The sequence below is a fragment of the Gavia stellata genome, chromosome 18, assembly GCF_030936135.1.
Source record: "Gavia stellata isolate bGavSte3 chromosome 18, bGavSte3.hap2, whole genome shotgun sequence".
NCBI classification, from domain to species: domain Eukaryota; kingdom Metazoa; phylum Chordata; class Aves; order Gaviiformes; family Gaviidae; genus Gavia; species Gavia stellata.
In genome coordinates this window covers 452,300-467,140 of record NC_082611.1, presented here as the reverse complement: position 1 = coordinate 467,140, position 14,841 = coordinate 452,300, and the positions used below count along the sequence as shown (strand labels likewise).

Genomic DNA, 14,841 nt, shown 5'->3' with positions numbered 1-14,841 from the left:
TTCTATTTTTAATTTGCAATATATTAAATTAACCTTCCCCAACTCGAGTCTGTTTTGCCTGTGATGGTAACTGGCAAGCGATTTTCCTGTCCTTATCTTGACACAGGAGCTTTTTAATCCTATTTTCTCCCCCTTTCTTGCTGAGAGGGGGGCAGTGAGAGAGCGGCTTTGTGGGTGCCTGGCAGCCAGCCAGGGTTAACCCACCACAACTGTTAATGGCTGAGCTGGAAAACTTGAATCTCAACCCAGTGGATGATACAGCTGGTTGTCTCTTACCTCTGTTCTGCCTGCTGCATGCCCCAGGAACCCCGACCTTCAATGCCTATTCACTGCCATGAAGTTAAAATCTGACATGGTTTAGTGGGCATGGTGGTGTTAGTTGATGGTTGGACTTGATGATCTTACAGGTCTTTTCCAACCTTAATGATTCTGTGAGACACATCCCTTCCCTGTCCTGTTTGTGCTGGGATTTTGTAACCACTGCTACTCAGACCCTCTCCCATTGCTGTCTTCTTACCAGCTCCCGACAGTGCCGAGGTTTTTACAGTCACAGTCACATGACTTAAACAGACTTGCTCCCTCTGGGCCCCTTTTTGATACTGAATCATTAATCTGTGTTTCATATTTCTAAATAGAAACAGACATGACTGCTGTGGATGATCAATACTGTGTTCTCTCATTCCTCTCAGTTCCCATCATTTTAGAATCTACTCTGCTTTTAATCTTAGGTCTTTTTAATAGGAATTGGTTTTGTGAAGAATTTGACACTTCATTATGGCAGCTCCATGCTAATAGACTTAATAATTCATATCTGCATTGGTCACTTTTAACTGATATTACACATTCCAGGGCTGCTTCATGAGACTGTGTTCTTGTGAGCCAGTAACAGCTTTGGCCTTCCCCAGTGATCTCCCATTGAGTAACCAACACACAGGGACCACATCTGTCAACACCAAGAACTCCAAATATGGCCTGGAAAAAGAGTGAAGATCTCCTTACACTGGTCTTGAGAGCATTAGAAAATAAACTGTAGGTAAAGAGTGAAATCCAGCAGACTGCTAGAGCAAGAAGTAACAGACCTACCAACACAATCAAGCAATAAAGCGCACAGACGTATCAGGAACACAGACAGTGCTGTGCCAGAGCACCATGGCTATAATGCACCTACTGAGTCCCTAGAAATGTCCAGCATGGCACACTGCAGGGCCTTCTGCTGAAAAAACGATGGTAATCCTGAGACTAGCTAGTCACAGCAGGAGAAGAGGCAAATGCATGTCCCACCTTCAGAAGAGACTGAACAGGCTATATTTCTGGCTGAGAATTAACATTAACAGCATCTTTATTAAATCATTACTATTATTTAATTTATAGAACATTTTCTGCAAGTCTGACGCCCTTTACAGCATTACTGTTGGTGTGGGATCACTTCACCCACATCTGAGACAGGACGAAGCAGCTGCATGAGGCTAGCAGATTGGGGAGGCACTGGAAAGGCATATCCTATTCATCAAAACTGCAGCAGAGCTTCAGACAGAATGTAAAGCACTGTCGTGGCACCCAGCCTGGACACCACACCTCGCAGCCTGACTTGTCTAAGAAGCGGAAGAGAAGCCCTAATGGCTGTGACTGGTCAGCATTTTGCATATCAGCTCCATCCAGAGCCTGGAGCTTCTGCTGCAGCAATGCACACACAAGGAGCACTCACGGGGTTCCTGATCACAGATCTCCGCTGGGTAAGTGTACCCAGCTCTCCAGCTTGTGAGGTCAGAGCGATTGCGGAGTTAAGGCAACAAAGCCCAAAGCTACCAGTGCTGTAGACGTAATGCGCTTGCACATGCTGAGAGCGTATGTCAGCATGGCACTCAAATAGCAATGGCCAGTGCTTTGTCATGGAAGGAGAAGCACTTTCATTTTTTATAAGAAGTTTGGATATCAACTGTGAGGTGGACTTGACTTAAAGGAGCAATTCAAAGGGGTCCCAGTGGTACTCAAGAAATAAGGACGCCCATGTATGATTAAGGACAAAAAGAAGAGCACCGGGTGTTGTTTGCATCTCAGGAATAGCACTTCCACAAAGACAAACCTTCACATGGTACTTTACAAGTTGTTCTTCAGCACCTCTCCACAGTCTCTGCAACCTGGAAAGGCAAAGAGGCCCAAAGGCTACAGAGGAACAAGAAGGAGAGCTCTGAGGCTGCCAGGAACACTATCCACTTGACAAAGAGGTTCCTGATGCCAAGAGGAGGATTCAGTGGAATTAGGCAACAAGCATACCAAAACACGGATACAAGACAAAAAGCAACAGCACTAAGAGAAAATAGCTTCAACAGCTGCGTAGCACTAATTAGTTCGAAGGCAAAAACTACAGAAGGCCACAGGACTCAATGCGTGTCTGTGGGGTGACTCACTGCACTGACTTCGAGGGTTTGCCCAATGGCAATTCTGGCCACGTTGCATGCACACATCAATAGCACAAGAAGCCACCAGAGTCCAGAGTGCTTTCTCTCGTGATCTATTTGTTCATTTTGCAAGACAGTCTTGTGTTTTTGTATGTACCACTACAAGTCCTGTTAGGCCTGTGAGATGAGAGCAGTCTGGGAACAAAGCCCAGAGGAGTGATCAAACCTTAGAGGTCAAAAGTATGGACTGCACTGGGTGTCAGCAGATGTGCTCAGCAATGCTGACCTGCCCAGGTGCTGGGTGGCCGAACCAACAGATGCCATCAAAGGGAAAAGGGACTTAAAAACCATTGAAAGCCTGAAGCCCCATCACTGCTCTCTGGACACACACATATTGTGACCCTAAAGCACCTCTGCACTCCAGAATTATTGCTCACAAAGGAAATACCGGGCCACAAGCACAGAGATACTTCTGTTGGAACTGGAAAAGAGGGCACCAAGCTCTCAGAAACGGAGTGCCAATCTGCTCTCTTCCTTCACTGTGAAGATTCATCTGAGCCAGCACTACTTCCATTACTGCCACGCAGGGGCCAGATATGCGCACAATTCATCATGGGCACAGGTATGCAAAGGGCTTAGGTCTGTTACAAGGGCTGTGAAATATTCCCCACACTCACCCAGAGGTAGCCCAGGTCTGCTAGCCCAGCAGTGTAACATGCTTGCCCTGGCCAAAAAAGCCATGCTAAAGCCTGCTTACTACAAGCATCTGCAGTGTGCTGTATAATTAGCCTGTGATGTGGAGCCTGATGAAAGCTCCTACCTGCCAGGCATGGCAGGGCGGAGGAGGTTCAGAGTCACTTGAATGCATAAAAGCAGCAGGAAACAGTGGGATGACACGCTGGAATGAAGTTCACAGTCCCTGTCTTTGAGGTGAAACCCCATGCCTTTATAAGGGAGGCATCTTTTCCTGGCAGGCAGCCTAACTCTTGCACAGATCCTCAGCGCAACAGCTCTCAGTTTTACCCCTTGTAAGTGTAGAGAGCTCTCTTTTACCCCTGAACTTTGATTTCTCTTCAAACCAATTGTCCTTTCTGTTAGCATCATGTGCCCCGGGGCAGGGCTTCTAATAGAAAAGAGTTTGATTTATTTAAAACATGGAAGTTCACAAAATTGACTTCATACAGCCCAGACAAAAAAGGCAGATGACATATTTGCTACAAATTCCAAAGAGAGAGAAGACCACATCTCTTGCTTTTATAGTAGCAGGAAAACCTGAAAGAGACATTAACAGCTCCTTTAATCATGATTACAGATGTCATTCTCTTTTCCTGAAATGAATGAACACATTGGTGGTTGGCCCTCAAACCCTCCTTAGCTGAATGACAATCGCTCTACACTGGATTTCAAATCAGACTGAACAAAGCCTGTGTTTCCTTTTGTTGTTGCTATAGTAAAAGCCTAATGACCAGGGCTGCTCCTCTTGGCACAGGAATTTGCTTTGTATAAAAGGTTATAAACCAGCCCAGGTTCAGCTCACCCAACAAGAAAGCAGCAAAAGATGAGCTGGACAGTCCTACCCTGCACCTCTCACTCTGTCCTGAGGGGAATATATGGTAATCTAAGAGGTCTTTCCCAGCTTTTACTTTGGTAGCTTTGGAAAGGGAATATTTTGCCCTAAGTCATGAAGAAGCTAGTCTATTTGTATGAGTAAAATGGCAGAACATTATACCAACTTCTGCTCAGCCACTCCTGCCTGTGTTTTCAGGGAGTACAAGTCACCCCAGACTCTGCACCACTGCCTTTGCGGTGTAACAAGCTCCCTACGGTACCATGATAAGACGAGGGCAGTGAACCAGGGCTGGCACACAGAGCTGCTGCACCCAGCAGGGATTTCTGCGTGTCAGCCAGAGGCCGAGAAGAAGCAGCATCCACCTCCCTGGCACTGAAGGGCATATGCCTTCCTGCAGCATGACACTGTGGTAGGTCAACCTTGGCTGGCAACCAGGTGCCCACCCAGCCACCCCATCACTCCCCTCCTCAACAGGAACAGGGGGAGAAAATACAACAAAAGGCTTATGGATTGAGGTAAGGACAGGGAGATCACTCAGCAATTACTGTCACGGGCAAAAGAGATTCGACTTGGGGAAATTAATTTAATTTCTTGCCAATCAAAATAGAATAGGATAATGAGAGATAAGAACAAATCTAAAAACCCCTTCCCCCCGCCCCCTTCTTCCTGGGCTCAATTTCACTTCCAATTTCTCCACCTCCTCCCCTGCAACCGGCACAGAGGGATGGGGAATAGGGCTTGCAGTCAGTTCATCCCACGTTGTTTTTGCTGCTCCTTCCTCCTCACGCTCCTCCTCTGCTCCAGCATGGGGTCCCTCCCACGGGAGACAGTTCTCCACGAACTTCTCCAATGTGAGTCCTTCCCACAGGCTGCAGTTCTTCATGAACTGGTCCAGCGCAGGTCCTTTCCACGTGTCCTTTCCACGCGGTGCAGTCCTTCAGGAATGGACTGCTCCAGTGTGGGTCCCCATGGGGTCACAGGTCCTGCCCCCAAACCTGCTCCAGTGTGGGCTCCTCTCTCCACGGGTCCACAGCTCCTGCCAGGAGCCTGCTCCAGACCGTGTTTCCCACGGGGTCACAGTCTCCTTCAGGCACATCCACCTGCTCCGGCGTGGGGTCCTCCTTGGGCTGCAGGGTAGAATCTGCTCCACTGTGGATGTCCATGGGCTGTAGGGGCACAGCCTGCCTCACCACGGTCTTCACCAGGGGCTGCCGGGGAATCTCTGCTCCGGCGCCTGGAGCACCTCCTCCCCTCCTTCTCCACTGACCTTGGTGTCTGCAGAGTGGTTTCTCTCACATGTTCTCACCCCTCTCTCCCGGCTGCTGTTGTGCAGCAGTTTTTACCCCTTCTTAAATACGTTATCACAGAGGCGCTACCACCGTCGCTGATGGTCTCAGCTTTGGCCTGTGGCAGGTCTGTCTTAGAGCCAGCTAGAACTGTCTCTGTCCAGCATAGGGGCAGCTTCTGGCATCTTCTCACAGAAGCCACCCTCACAGCACCCCCACTACCAAAACCTTGCCATGTAAACCCAATACAGATACCAACAGCGCAACACAGCCCAAGCTGTCTGCTCCTTTGCTCTTTCTGGCCCCTGCCCCCTCCACGGCAGATCATGGAGGAGAATATGGGACCTACCAGGTAAGCAAAGGGGCTAAGAGGTGGATCACACAGGATAAGTGCCTTTAACTGACATACACACCTCTGGCACTATCTCCCTTGTCATCTAACCCCAGCAAGTATTTATTAATGAAACTGTCCTGATTGTTGATTCATTTGATTGTTAAAGCTTGTGGAACTCGTACTGTTATTATTCATTGTTATTAATGTTCACAGCTCAGCCTCTCTCTTTCCAATATGCTCCACAAAGGAAATCGAAGGCTGAAGCCAATCGTTACAGTAAATGAATGATGGAGCCGCTTGAGGAAAGGAGTAAGCCTGCTGCTCTGGGACTGTTGCAAGTTATTGGGAGTAAGTTAATCTTCACACAAAAGGACTGCAAAATGAAAGGGTGTTTCAGGTGGATTCTCTGGTCTGTGCAGTGCTTCCTCAGTCAAGTCATCACTGAGCATCACCCTAACAAAGCTGTCTGTGCACAGGACCAGTGACCCAGGCCAGGTGTTGGTCTATATGCAGAAACAGGTCTGAGCTCAGCAGGAGCATGGCCCCTGCTGGACAGGTTCGACACAAAGACTCAGACAGATGCTACAGGCAAATCGGCACAGCCTTGCAGAAAACACCTCGCCATATGACTGCACATACTGAAGAAAAGCAGAGCTGGCTATCCTCTCCACCCCTCTGCAACTGCTCATTCCTCATAAACGGCCTAGGACAACACCAGCAGGGCACAGCAGGTGGTAGACCCGAGCTCAGGAGTGACACCTGAATGTGCTGTGTAGAGGGGAACAGCATGCTGCTTGCTTCAGCACTTTCCCTCTCTTCCCCTTCTCCAAGCCCCCTCCACCTTTCCACAGCCTCTTTGCTACATGATGCTTGCCAATTCTTGCACCATATATCAACGCCCCGGGCCAGAATGGTAGGGCTCCTACCTGTCTGGTAGTTGAGATGCTTCTAAATCCTCAGAGCGTTCTTATGCCAGCTTTCCAGAATAATATATTTGTTCATGTTCTATCTTCGGAGTCTACAGTGCCGTCACATACCGTATTCGACCTATTATTCATCTCAAACAGAGAATTCTGCAAAGCAAGAGGAAATAAAAGAGAGCTTAATACAGCTTTGCTGAAATGGAATTTGCCAAAGACTCATAGAAAAATGGATTTAATTAGGGCTGCTAATGGGGAACAGTTTGTTCCTGTGATTTAAAGCAGAAGTTAGATAGTCTCTATAATTTCAACATTTTAAATTATATATAGGGGGTTATTTCTCATTTCTACCTTAATTATAAAAATCCATCTTTATGAATCACAATTTTGAGGCAAATAAAGCAAAGGCAGCAAAAATGATGTTTTATTTAATAAAACTTGTAAGAACTCACAAAAGAAGCAAAAGACACTTCAGCATGGATAAAATAGACTTACTATAGCAAATATTAGTTGCAGGCAGTCCTCCATACGCTACTTAAAGAGAGCACAACAAGGTTAATTTTTTTACTTGGGAAAAGGTGTGTAAAGGAAGAAGGTGTGTTCTGTTATAAAAAATGAAACTGGGTATGGTTTTTATGCAATAATGGGAATGTCCTCCATTCAATTTTGCAGCTAAACAGTCTATTAGAGTTGTAGGCATTAATTGGTGTAATGTGCATCAGCTAGTAATCCCATATTCTAGAAGTCTCTGCTGCCCCTTCTTACATTGATTACTGTCAGAATCTCTGAATTGCCTGAAAATTGCTTCTCCAGATAAAACGGCCAATAGATCTTGTTAGAACCACCCCTCCCGAGCCTCCTCCTTTGATTTTATTTAAAACTAACACATGTTGCTTTTGTGAAATTCCTCCTGTTAGCTGGCTCTGACCAGATGACCTAAGTAAATGAGTCCCAGCATTGTAAAGCACTGATTAATCTAATAACAAATAGCCCAGACAACTGACTAGCAAGCTAGGCCTAGCTGCTGGCACTGCTGCAGATTCTGCACCCTGTAATGCATTTTAATACTGCACCTTGGATCAGAACGGAATCAATGAGTGAAGTTCAAATGTGGCACATTTCCTATTTCCCTGACAGCTTATTTCATGGATCACAGGGACCAAAGTACAGCTGCTTATTCAACAGAGGAAAGAATGAACCAATTTTCATTCTTTAATACACTGTGTGACCTATTCTCTGATGCTCTATCCTTTGCAATGGCTCTAGTCTTTTCAAGGCCTTCAATTTTGTCAGAGAAAATTTAAAATAATGACAAAATGCCCTGCCCTAGGTCTGCTTCCAACTGACTACCTGCTCTGCTAGTAATAAGTCCAAATGAAAGATATTATGTCACTCAGGTTGAATTAAACAGACAAACTATAATCCTATATCATTAAAAATGAACCAATCTCCTGGAAGATTTCTGTGATTTCACTCCAGGTTCACCACAAAAGGTGCTGGACACCACAAAGATTTTGATCCTCATCTGCTCCAGTTTTTTCCCCTACTTCAAAACATGAAGGAATAATATAACAAAACGGCAGCCGCAGCAGCAGCAGCTGGCTGAAAGAGCAGGCACTTCGCTGGGGAAACCCTGTGCCCACCCGCTCCCTTCCTACCTGCGCAGATTGCTCAGGACCCGATGCAGGGAGCGGCAGGCCAGCAGGGAAGCCAGGCGCAGAAATGCAGTGCCTTCTCCCCAGCCGTGGTCCCGAAGACTGAATGGGGAGACCAAAAGACTGAACGGGGAGACCAAAGTTCTGTTGCTCTGCTCAACCCACCAGACTCCCCGAAGCTAGCAGATAATGTCAGCAGTTCTTTAGGCACTGCTAATTTGGGCAGAATTAATACACTGAGATGCATCATTTTGCAACTTCAGTGTGAAGATTATTTTTTTCATTTAGAAATATCCCTAGGTATTGTGGGTTTAATAACCCTCTGTGTGCCTAGTGTTTGTCTTCCCTTATTTTTTATCCCCAGTTCACAGGTGATACTCATATTGTTCTTGTCACTGATAACTTGGTTTCAGCTTGGGCTTTCTTACCATAATAATTTGTCAAAGAAGGAGGGTTGGAGGGTGAGTGCTACGGCCGCCCTGGGCAGCCGTGGGCACCACGCCCTGGGGGCGCTGGCACCCGGAGCCAAGGCAGCAGTCCTGACTGCAGCCGTGCCGCAGGCAGCGTGCATGAGCCCGGCACCGGGACACAGAGCGACAGCTGATGTGCCAGCTAACCGATGAACTAGACAGCACTGTGTGTATTGGAAAGCTTGGAAAGGAAGCACTGGGAGACCTCCACGGGCAAACAGGATTTCTGGCTCTCCTTTCTCAAACTCTTCTCCTGCCGCCTCATTGTACTTCATCACTGGGACGAAGGTGAGACCCCATGAGGCTTGCCTGGCCTTAAGACATAAATGTAATAAATCAGGCCTTATCAGAATATTATCTAGATGAAACGAACATATAATGCCTGGCTTTATTTGCTTTTCTCTCCACATATCCAGTAGTTCAATTCTAGGGCTTTCGAAGCATGTGGATTTAACAAGTATCAGTACTGCAGGGCACGTGGGCAGACAAATTGCTTCTTCCAGTTCATAAGATGAATCTGGGAAGAGCATGGGTCACAACAAATGTTCTAGTCCAGACCTGTGTTTAAGCAGGCTACGAGCTGTAGCAGATGTTGACGGTTTGATTTGTTTGCCCCTGAGAGATTAATTTTCCTTTTTTATTTTTCTGCCTTTCGTGAGGGAAGTCCAGAGACATGTCACAGCTCAGGACACCCCATCAGCAGCGGCTGTTCCACTTGCTGCTTTGGTCTAGAAGCAAACAGGACACTCGGCTCATGGGAGCTGGCAGCTGGACTGTGACCTCCAGTATTTGCCATCCTCCTTCCCAGAGCTCTCTGTGGGCAGCTGTTCAGAGGATGAAAGGTAACTCGGAAGAGCTGAGAATAGCAAGTGCCCTGGCTCAGACATACAGCCCTACTTCTTCCCCTCTCCCAGATGACCCATTTTTAATACAAAGAAGATCTGCTCTAGTTGTTCAATAATAGAGCAGTTCTGAATGTTAATCAATTCTCCTTTCCATCGTTAAGCCACCCTTGAAGAAAACAGTCCTCTGGCCCGAGGAGACATGGGGTGACAGACCAGAGTGTGCTGCCTGACCCGCTTTCTCCAAACTCCAGAAGAAGCCAGCTCTGCACGGGCACAGCACACCTCCCGCTTCGCGCTTTGCACATGCGGAATTGAGGTGCACTGCGTCTCAGCAAGAACATTACTGCAGAAGGTCCTCGTCCCAGCACTCCTCAGTGGTGGGGACACAACAGGAACCTTATAGCTGGCGTGAAATGGTCCCCCCTTCTCACCACCAATATGTTCCCTCCACACCAACCTGCAGACTTGTGGCTATCTTCACCTTTTTCATATAAGAACAACTTTTCCTCCCCAGTTTTACCAGATTTATCTCTCTTATCTCCCATCCCTCTCCTGAGCAGAGCAGCTGCCCATGGACTGGCTACTAACAGTGCTCAGTTCATTGTGGCACTAGCCTGGTGCTTTTCTCACCCAGCCGGGATTGTACTGCAGCTAAACAAAATATCTGAACTTCTCATTGATCAAATTTTGGCAGACAGTTCTGGAGGACAATGATGAGGGATGGAGGCTGAGCAGCCACCAGCTATTGTAGAGTCAGCTGCTGAACAAGTGGATTTTGATGAGGGTCACCTGATTAGCTTTGAGTGCACGAACAAGAACCGTGTATGCGGCGCTGGGCACATACTGCCACAAGGGTTAGTGCTCTGTATCCCTGTTACCAGCACCCGTTTGTCCCCTAGCTATCAGAGAGGATGTGAAAACTGCCCACTATGCTCTGCCAAAGTAATGTTCAAAATGGAGTTCTAACAAGACCTTTTCCCTTCAAACAGTGTACAAATTAACAGTCAGCAGCATTTGAAAAATGGCTCTAATCCCTGTCCGCATGGGGAGTTTGTTCCCAGTGCAATGTGCCATATTATGACAACGATATATTCTTCAAGTGAGTGAAAACTAATGAATAACTAACACCCTGACAGTCTTGCTATTACTGAGTGCTTAGGACTTGGGTAAAACTGACAGTGCAAGATGAATATGGCACTAAGACAAGAAGTTTCTTTGCATAAATGGTCAGGAGAATCCAGACTTAATGGACATTACAGATGGGTTAATTCTAAAGGGTGAATTTGATTCTGAACCATAGTTGCTCTCTGAGCAAATAGGGAAGGCTTAATCACTTGGACGACTGAGTCACAGGTGGTAGTCCCATTTGTGAAGGAAGCATTGGGAGCGTGGTCCTAGGAACAAAGGATGCGAGTTTACCTGTTGTCTCTGCCTCTGTCACCAAGGAAGGCTTCGTTTGCAGCAGCAGGCAAATATCATGCATTCCTTGAGACTTGACAGGGCTGCATCTTGTTTCCACTCTCTTTGCCTTCAGTTTAAATGCAACCAAGGACAGATCATCTCTGTCCTCAGAAGATATGGAGCAGGTCCCAGTCTGTACCTCTTTCCAGGAGCAGAGATTTCAGATGATGCTAACCTCGCAGTGTGTCAGCCTGGTGAAATGGTGGTCACAGTGATGTCAGGATGGTCTCTGAGCCTCTTACCCCAGGCACAAACCAGGAGGAGCCAGTTTCTGTAATTACAAAGTTGAGCCATATCAGAGGAAAACTAATCAGCTTGCTGGGTGCCAGCAAATTAAATATTAATCTAAATATTGTGAACACAAAAATGTTCCTCTTCAGATATTTTCTGGCACAAGTGTCAAAAGCAGAGTGGAACTAAGGCTTTATTCATTTTCTATTATCAACTGAAATAAAAACACTCAGAAAAATGGGCAATGATGTGCAGAAGCCACTCAGCACGGATAATTACAGTGTAAGTTTAGGCAGCTAATCACTCCTAGAATATGCTTCAGATCGAGATAACTCTGACTGGCTTGTTTCCCTGCTTTGTTAAATCAGACAGACTCTCAGTTTTGCCTGACGGGGATGAGGATCCCAGAGTCAGCATCTTTAAATAACGATAGGGCTGTCTGGCAGGCATGGAGGCTCATCCTGCCAGCCAGCAGCAGGACGTACAGAAGGCCTCTACACCAGGAAAGCAAAGCAGCAAGAGGGAGGGACGCAGCAGAAGCAAGGCTGGGAGGTGGGGCAGGCAGTGCCAGGCAGGAGCAGGGAGAGAGGTGGAGGAATGCAGGGCAGAGGGTACAGAGCAGGGCGGGAGTGGAAGCAGGAGAACAGAGAGCCACAGGCAAGGACACAGGGAAGAACTGCGGAACAGCTCAGCGGCAGCCGCGGGATGGGGAGGCACGCCTACGGGACGGCACAGCCTTGCAGCCAGCCTCTTCCTGCAGGGCAGCAGCTCTGGTCTTCAAGGTGCTCAGCTGGAAGAGGTCCCAAGCAGCCCTCCCACACGGCGCCCACCGCCCATCCTGAGCACCGCAGCCGGCTGCGCGTGGCTCTTCCCTGTGGCCTCCCCGTTGCTGTGCTGTAACCGAGGTGCTGCCCGTTTTCCCATCTGAGCCCCAACAGGGGCCGGGGGAGCCGTACTGGAGAGAGAACGGCGATGCAATCAAGAGGAAATAACGGCCCTGAAACCAAAGGATTCTTCTTCAAGGGAATCCGCTTCTCTGACTATGGGCAAGAGGTGATTTTCCACAACCCTTTCTCCGGCATGTCAGGCCCAACCTTCCCAGTGGGTGCCAGCCCACATGCTTTACGTTCCGGTTTCAGCAAGGGCCTGACTTTGCTGCTGGTGGTCACAGCAGCAGGCAGGAACGGTGAGCTCTCGCTTAGCACGGGGCAGATGCAATGAATGCGGTCCGTGTACTGGCAGATGGTGCAAGGGGCGTCTACCTGAGACAGAACACGCTCAGCTGCAGTCTGGATAATTTTGCACTCACTAATGTCTGACCACTGTATTTACTTTATCCAGAATGGAAAAAATGAACCCCCCTTTATAGTTCTAGTGGATTACCCTTATGTTCTCAATCACTAATTTACATGGGCTTTTTGCTTGGAACTAGGGCAAGAATTATTTTTATAACAGCATTCATGGATATTCTCTCTTCTGCTTAATTATTAACTTTGCTGTAGTAAATAAGGGGTGTTTATGAATTCCATCAATCTCAACAAACCTTTTGCATGTAAAGCACTGAGACATTTGTAATGAAGCAGCAGCATTCACTTTTGCTTTATTTAAAGGAATGAAATGATAAATATAGTTCTGTGGATGCTCTTGTGCAGTTTCTTAAATTTGAATGCCTGCCAGCAATTATGCCTGACTTACTAGCTGCTTCATTATAACAACCTAAAAGATAGGAGTGGACTGGAATAAATCGGGACTTTAAAGAGCTTGTACGCCCTTCAGCAACACACAGGTTTTCAGAGATGGCAGAAGCTCTATTAGTTAACACGGTGCTCAGTATTCTGTTTTGAAACTATGGTGTCTCTCCACGTAGGAACCATGCATCAGCTCAACTCTTCAGCCACGTCTCTGAATGCTGCTTCTCACAGGCTCTGCTCACAGCGGTGGTAGAGAGCTGGTTTGAAGGCAAATGCTGAAATTCCGTATTTACTTCCTTTAGCACATTCTATGTCCAGCCTTTCTTTAGTCGTGTATTCTGTGGAATGCTGGGTTGCTCTTTTCTTGTCCTTTAGATCCCCATCAGATAGAATGCACAGCGGAAGTGCCAGCCACTGAATTATTCAGTGTAGTCCCCGAGATTGGCCTCACCATTGAAAATGCATCTCTCTAGAGACATACAAACTAAAGCAGTAGCTTGTGCCTGGGTGTTACACATCCCGAGACACCTCTCCCAGCTATTTATACATCATATTGCTAAACAGGCATTGCCAGGGTTTCTTCTTCTGATCCAGCCTGACCCTGACAAACAGTAGTTTCCCTGAAACAGACATGTTCTCGTCTGTCTTCTAAATAATCATCCGTCTTTTTTCCCTCTTGATTTAAGAAAGCCATGATCTTTGGGTATGCGCTACTTAGGATCCTAGGGGCTCAGCCCAAGCAACTGGCAGAGAAGCCAGTAAATTATTCCAGCTGAGCAGCATAAACAACTAGAGCTATTGTCAATATAAAATGAAAATGACCATGCTCTCATTCTGGAAGAAACTGTGGTATTAGAAAGCATAGGTTTGACATGACAAGCTAAAACCTACACTCTTCAGATTCCAGTAGACCTATGCCATATTAATTATTTATCAAGATGTTTTCTTAAAGTAGTGTCTTTGTGCCTTTAATTTTCAATTCCCTTAATGCTATGAGGATCTCTGCTGGCAACGCATCAATTATTAATAGAGTTAAAACAATATTTGTTTTCCCCAAATACATTTTTGAATGCTGTCCTCATGCCAGTTAGGTTTTTCTGAAACTTTAATGAGGGTCTCTGATTTCCTCCAGACTCGTAGCTGAGGCACAGACTTGGCTGGGCCTTTGATTTGGCTGCCGGAGCATGCATGGCACTGCATCCTTCACACTGTTCGTCCCACTGGGGTTGGGGGAGTGATCAAGCTAAACAGCTGTGATGAGGGAGGAGAAACAGCAGCACGTCTGTAATTGGGAATTTCAGTTGCTGAGTTCAGAGGTTCTGTTGTTCTAGGGACTGTTTTGCATTTTTTTATTCCAGCAGCTGTCCCCAGGCTCAGTAGAGAAAGCCTGAGCTTTTCTCAGTTTGGAATACTTTTCTCCTAATAAAGAAAACAACAATGCAGTTCCTTTAATCTACAAGAAAGCCATATCAATTCAGCAAAAGGATACTTGAAACATCATGGTTTGAAGAATTTTATGCAATCTCAGCCACTTCTCTCTCTGCCAGGGAGCATATAAAAAATTAAAACCTCAAATACTGCTTCTTGCTTTTCTAGGCCCTAATTATAAATACATTTTCACAAGGAGGAGTCAACTTAAGCCTAATATTGTGTGAAATCTCATAATTTCAATACAGTCTTCACTTGATGTGGATTGGTAATTGGAGCTGTGGAATCAATTTTTCCCATACTTGAAACACCCAAATGAGTATGAAATGTGTTGCATTTGTTCCATGCACGTCTACAGTTCTGCACTTTGCTTGGAGTGGAATGATCATTCTGATGTATTTTTTATAACAGAGCAACGTTTCCTCAGACTTTGATGTTTCACGTATGGAGCTATTATAACCATTTGCCATTTAGATGCATGATCCGTGGCTAATCTCCAAAGCTTTGATGCATGCAATAATTATTACTATTGATGTCATTGCACCATATTT

General features: G+C 46.4%; 1 long non-coding RNA gene across 1 annotated transcript in view; it reads right to left on the bottom strand.

Moving 5' to 3' along the window:
• LOC132318607 (uncharacterized) overlaps positions 1–11,156 on the bottom strand; it is a 64,161-nt gene extending 53,005 nt beyond the window's left edge. The window contains exons 1-2 of the long non-coding RNA XR_009484347.1: positions 10,899–11,156; positions 6,516–6,662 (exon numbers count right to left, since the gene is read on the bottom strand). This is a non-coding gene — a long non-coding RNA (uncharacterized LOC132318607). The remainder of the gene's footprint in view (positions 1–6,515; positions 6,663–10,898) is intronic.
• Positions 11,157–14,841: the final 3,685 nt, after the last annotated feature.